This window comes from Pogonomyrmex barbatus, unplaced genomic scaffold (genome assembly GCF_055798465.1).
Source record: "Pogonomyrmex barbatus isolate J1 unplaced genomic scaffold, ASM5579846v1 scaffold2, whole genome shotgun sequence".
Classification (NCBI taxonomy): domain Eukaryota; kingdom Metazoa; phylum Arthropoda; class Insecta; order Hymenoptera; family Formicidae; genus Pogonomyrmex; species Pogonomyrmex barbatus.
In genome coordinates this window covers 24,074,554-24,080,738 of record NW_028297116.1, presented here as the reverse complement: position 1 = coordinate 24,080,738, position 6,185 = coordinate 24,074,554, and positions in this window count along the sequence as shown.

Here is a 6,185-nt window from a genome sequence, read left to right as displayed (position 1 = left end):
AAGCCTCTCGTGAATAAAAAAATAATCCCGGTCTAATGAAGGATGAGAATAACGGTGCGATAATGACAGAATTCATCGGACTCAGAGCGAAGATGTACGCGGTGAGGATGGACAACAGAAAAGAGATTAAAAAAGCGAAAGGTGTAAAGAATAACGTCGTAATGCGAACAATAACGTTCGACGATTATACGCGGTGCTTGAATGAAAAGATCGAAATGACTCGTCGTGTATAAGATCCAAGCTACACCAAGTATATACGGTGTCCGAGTCGAAAATAACTCTGAGTTCGTACGATGACAAACGATACATCATACCGGATTCGACGGAGACGTTACCGTGGGGACATTGGCGGATTCCATTGTAATATATATATACATGTTTATACAATGTACATATATTTTATATATTTGTATGTAGTTTATATGTATGCATATATGCACGTATGTATGTATGTACGTACCTATGTATACCTATGTATCATATCTATATACGTATGTATGAATGTATGTATTCTTGTAGTTTTATACGATACTGTTATATATGTAGTATAGATGTATGTATTTTTTGTAGTTTTTATATGTAGTTTTACAATAAAATTTAGCTGTTCAAATTTATTTTATATATAAAATTTATAATAGCAATCAAGATCCTGCTTGCTGAGGAATTAGCTTTAATTCTCTCTTCGATTTATTTAATGTATACTCAGTTTAATACATATATTATTTACAATACATGTAGTTTTACATGTGTTCTCGTAAGTTGCATATATGTATAGTTTAAAAAAATGTAATGGAAGAAAAAAATAATAAAAACTCTTTGTATACATGTATACATTGTATATTTATTTTTTAATACATTATAAAAATAAGAAAAATGAATTAATCACACTGCTTTTGTTTATCCATGAGTTATGCGATCTATCGAATCCCAGCCACTTGACGTAAACCTTGTCTCCCTTCCTGCGTAGTACTTTCTCCACGAGATACATGTCCGGATGAGTCGCGCGATGCAATTCGTGCTCGTAGAACGCGCCCGCGATAGTCCTCGAGCAGATAAATTACGGGATTAGTACGCTGCACTTTAACGATCTTAAACACCTCGGTGATCCAATTTGGCGTGTAACCTTTTTCGAAAACTGTCTTGTACTTGCTCACGAGTACCGATTCGCCTACTTTGAATTTTGCTGGACCTGCGATCTTTATCACGTTGTATACCGTATCTAAGAGTCTTTTGGCGACCGCGGAAGTTACATCAACGGGTCGCATGCCGATAGTGCGATGCTTGTGCGCGTTGTAATCTGACACGAGACGCGGTAACGCGTCGATCCACTTGTAAGTGCCGTTGAGCGTAAATATCTTCCACATGTCGTTCTTAAGCGTGCGATTGAATCGTTCGACGATCGATGCCTTCAACAACGTGTACGTGGAATAATGATTAACATTGTGTTTTTTCAAGAGTTTCTGCACATTGGCGTTGTAAAACTCCTTCCCCATATTCGTTTGCAAGTTTTTCGAATATCTTCCGTTCTCTCGAATTATCTTAGCGATAATAACGTTAGCCGTTTCGTTTCTGGCCTTGCTCTTGAGCGGTACGGCCCAGGCGTTCTTGCTCAGCGCATCGATGACCGTGAGTATGTAGTGATGGCCTTTGTTGAACTTCGAGTACGGGCGCATCTCGACGATATAGCCTCCCACAGATCGTCGTATCCCCGAATTATGACACGTCTTCGTGGAAAATTTCTTCTCGCCGGAACGTGCAATTCCTCAACGAGTTGTCGTTTCTCGGAATTAACATTTTTTTGTCACGTCCATCGGATTTTGACGATCTCATATCTCGACGATATTTACTATGTGTACATACGATATAGTACGCTTTGTACAATTGTGTTTTTCCTCACTGATGTCAATCGACTGGTTCGTTTCATCGATACACGATTAATTTATAATAATGCCTGCTTCGCGAAGTTCCTCAATGATCGACAACATCTCGTGAGCGTTGTTACCAGCTCGGCGCGAAGCGTCGAGCAATCGGAGTCGATCCACCAGCTCGTTGGGATCGTCCCAATGCACGTAATCGATCTTGTTGTCGTTAACTTCATGGCGGTTGGTATATTGCTCACGCCTGCACCCTTTTTATTGCTACTTTCATATGTAGGTACGAGCGGATCGATGATGTTAATATATTTGGATCCCCTATTGCCCTTGATGGGATTACGGGCGCTGTGATCACGTCTATGAACACTTGTTATTAACAATATACTTTTATACGTTTGTTTGTCATTCTCGGTAAAAACTGCGTCATCGGGAAGTCTCTTGAAGATCAATTCGTACAATCCTAGTGTACCATTGTATCTCACATTGTCTATAATTATGGAGTCATTTTTGTTAAATTTCTTGTCACCAAGCATCGCACCACTGTTTTTATAGAAATAAACACCGTATACGCGATCAAATGTATCGTTTTTTCCATTATCATCGAGGAGAGGGTTTACGTACTTTTGCCCAATGGTCCCAGCTGATTATGCAACGCCTCTCGACCTTGTTGCGTTTGCAGAGTCCGTTGATGATTGTTTCGAATGACGGTTCACTGACGCCTTTGTTTCGAAAACATCTTCCTTTTGCAGCGGTGGTTCTTTCGGTGGGTCTTTCGATGATTGTATCGGTGTAGATACGAATGAATCTGACGCGGCTTTCAATTCTTTCATTGTACGTTGTTTTTTAGATTGCGGCGTTAATTTCAACCATCCAACATCCGTCCAATATGAATCCTTGTCAGTAGTAATAATATCATTATTGTTGTCGTCATTGCTGTCTTCATGTTTTTGTTTTTTCTTAATACCGAGATCCTTTGCTTTTTTTTTCAATCGATTGAGATTCATCGGTTTTTTCAACAATCTGTTTTAGAGATTCGATGATGGGCCTGAAGCGTCTCTCCAACGCTGTATCTTCAGCTATTTTACCAATTTTTAAAGCGCGATATTTTTTGCGAATCGAATCGCTTATTTTCGCAATCTGCTTCGCTATTGTCTCGCGATCTTTGAGATTATCCATGTTGCTCAGTTGATGTATCGACATCGATTAACCATGTTACGGTACCGCGAACGTATTAAATTCCTTTCTGTATCGTCCATTGATAAGCGGACTGTCCTTATCTATCATTAGGAATCCGTACTCGCGCTGCCAACAATCGCGGCATAACGCACAGAATTCATCGTATGACATGTCGGTATTCACGTGATTATTGTAAACATGTTTCAAGTTGGTACCATTCTGTTTGAACAGAATCAGCAGGTTCGCATTGTCGCGTATCAGATGTTTAGGTATCCTCGTGTACGTCTGACAAAGATAGAAGCAATCGACGTTCGAGTGGCGGCCCATCGAAAGTATTCTCTCACAGCATCTTGCTTATCGCACGCAACGTCATCGAAGACGAAGATCGAATTGGAATGTGCTTCGCTCGGTGGAATGATGTCACTGTTGTTGGAGAACGTAAAGTAGCCGATTTCTTCTATCGATGTTAATAAATTTTCCAAGTATCGATATTTCGGTTGTTGCAGCGATTTCGAGTATACGTACACGTTCTCGAAACATACACCGTGCGGACTCTCGAGCAAGCTTATGAGAACGTTGGTTTTACCATAATTCGACGGCCCGCAAATGATGGCGCGTATAGTACTCGGTAACATTTCACCCTGCTTGCACTCCGTCACGATGTCTCCCATCATTCGCGCTCTCTCGTCAGTTCGCGACGCGTATCGTCAGCGGCTGCCGTACAAATTTCATGTTCGCATTGCATTATCTAGGCTTCAATCGAACGCCTATTTATAGACGCGCGAAACCACGAACCGCTCAGTAGCAAAAATGTATCTCGCGCTGTCGCATCCCTCCGATATTCGAGATTTGAGCGCTGAGCAGTTGCAATATATACCGAAGGTCGTACTGTTACGCGTGTGCGGTAATTATATCGATCACGTGTGGGACAAGCTTCCGGAGTATATAAAGGCGGATTTGGAAGTTTAAACCTACCTCGTCGCTGCGTCGAGCATTATAATCAATCGTAGGATCATCGAGGATCAATCGAGATCATATAGACGGTTCTGCACCGAAGATAAAGGATTGTAGCGCATGTCAGCAGCAACATTGAACAAAAGCTGTGGTGGAGGTCTATTCAATCGAGCGATAAACGCGCTTCCTTTCGAACTACATATCCCCGTCTATCAATTTTGCGGTTCGGGTACTCAGCTAAAGAAACGATTAGCCAGAGGTGAAACGGGCATAAATCCATTGGACGCGGCGTGTCGTGGACACGACATTGCGTATTCTCGAAGCAACGATCTCGCAAATAGATACGCGGCGGATAAGGTACTCGCCGATAAAGCTCTAGGACGCGAGAGATTCAACTCTGGGCGAGAGAGCTGCCACTGCAGCCATTTGGACAGCGATGAAAGCCAAGACCAAGATCAGCATAAGTATGAAGGCGAAGACGAGGAAAAGCCTGCCAAAAAAAAGAAACGAATACTTCCGACAGCAAAACGAGGCGACATGTTACCGATTCTGCCAATGTTGGGCGCGCTCGGATCTTTGATCGGCAGAGCAGCCAGCGTGGCGAAAACGGTAAACGACAGGAAAGTCGCGCGACGTCAGCTCGAGGAATTGCAACGTCACAATCGCGCGATGGAAACGCGCGGCCAGGGACTGTATCTCGCTCCCGTACAAATACGGACGAGGACTGTATCTCGCTCCATACAAACGCGGACGAGAAGTAACAGTGAAAAAAGAAAAAAAATGTCAAAAAGACGATAAAAGTATCTACGGGCGTAACCACCAACGTACAATTGCATCAGCTGGCGAGACGTATGCGTGTACCGTACTTCAGAGGTGTTTTCATGCGTAACGCGTTACCGATTAGCAGCGCGCGTCGAAACGAAAACGATATCGTAAATCTGGACGATACGACGGTACTCATTGAGTAGCGTACGCAAAGAGAAACAATCGCGTTGTGTACTTTGACAGTTTTGGTAATCTTTGACCGCCCGAGGAACTGTGCGATATTTCGGAGACGATGCTACGATAGAGTACATTTGAACGTCCTATCAGACGTACGATCAGAGCGTCTGCGGACAGGTGTGCTTGTGATTTCTTCTCCAAAACGGTCGACGTGCGTGAATTTAAAAAGTTCGACAAAATGTCGCGACGTCTCAGTATTCGTCGAACGCTTTTTCCATCATGTCGCTGACGCTTACGCTGAGCGGAAAGAGCAGCATTCTCGCGGTAAACTACTCTCCAGCCATAGATTTAAGCGACGATGACTACGAGCTTGGTCTAAGACATTTGGAGACTTATCATATGATACCGAATGTAAACGTTTCGAACAACAAATTTTATTTTGGCAAAGACGACACAGAAATTACGATTCTCGAGGAGTCGTACGAATTGCAAGCTATAAATAAATTTTTGAGACGTGAGATTTTACGGAAACGACCGCGACGCGACGCGCCCCCCGATGGCAACACCGTGCACAGTGATGACGAAATTGGGGAATACCCGATAGTGTTCCGCGCAAATTACAACACGATGAGGTACGAGATTAAATGCGTCTACAGAATAAACTTTAACAAGCCGAACAACATTGGATCGCTGCAGGGTTTCTCATCGAAGCGTACACTGCAACCGCGAAAATGGCACGAATTGGATGTGTCGATCAACATAATGAATGTAAACATTATCCGTGTAGAGTGCAACGTGACCGCGAGCGCGTATAGCAACGACAAAAGTGTGCACACGATACACGAATTTTCACCGAGCGTGCCGCCAGGATATAAGATATCGGAAAGGCCGATGCAGATCATTTACCTGCCAGTCATCGTACGGAGCATTACGGAGCTAACGATACGCATTGTTGACCAGAACGGACGATTGCTTGATTTCAGAGGAGAAGAGATCACTGTCAGATTGCACGTACGCCGGCGACAGCGATAACGCGAGCGTGACATTTGAGATGCTCGTGTTGAATGAAGCGAAGTATACGCAGAGAGATAACGCATCTTTTACAAAGAAAACCGATCGACAATACTCGCTCATCCAGCTGCGTTAAGAAGAGAAAGAAACTCAACGCATGGAACGTTAAATTTTGTACAAGCTTTAGGATTCGCGGTGTGCAACTGTTGAGATAACCGATATCCTAAA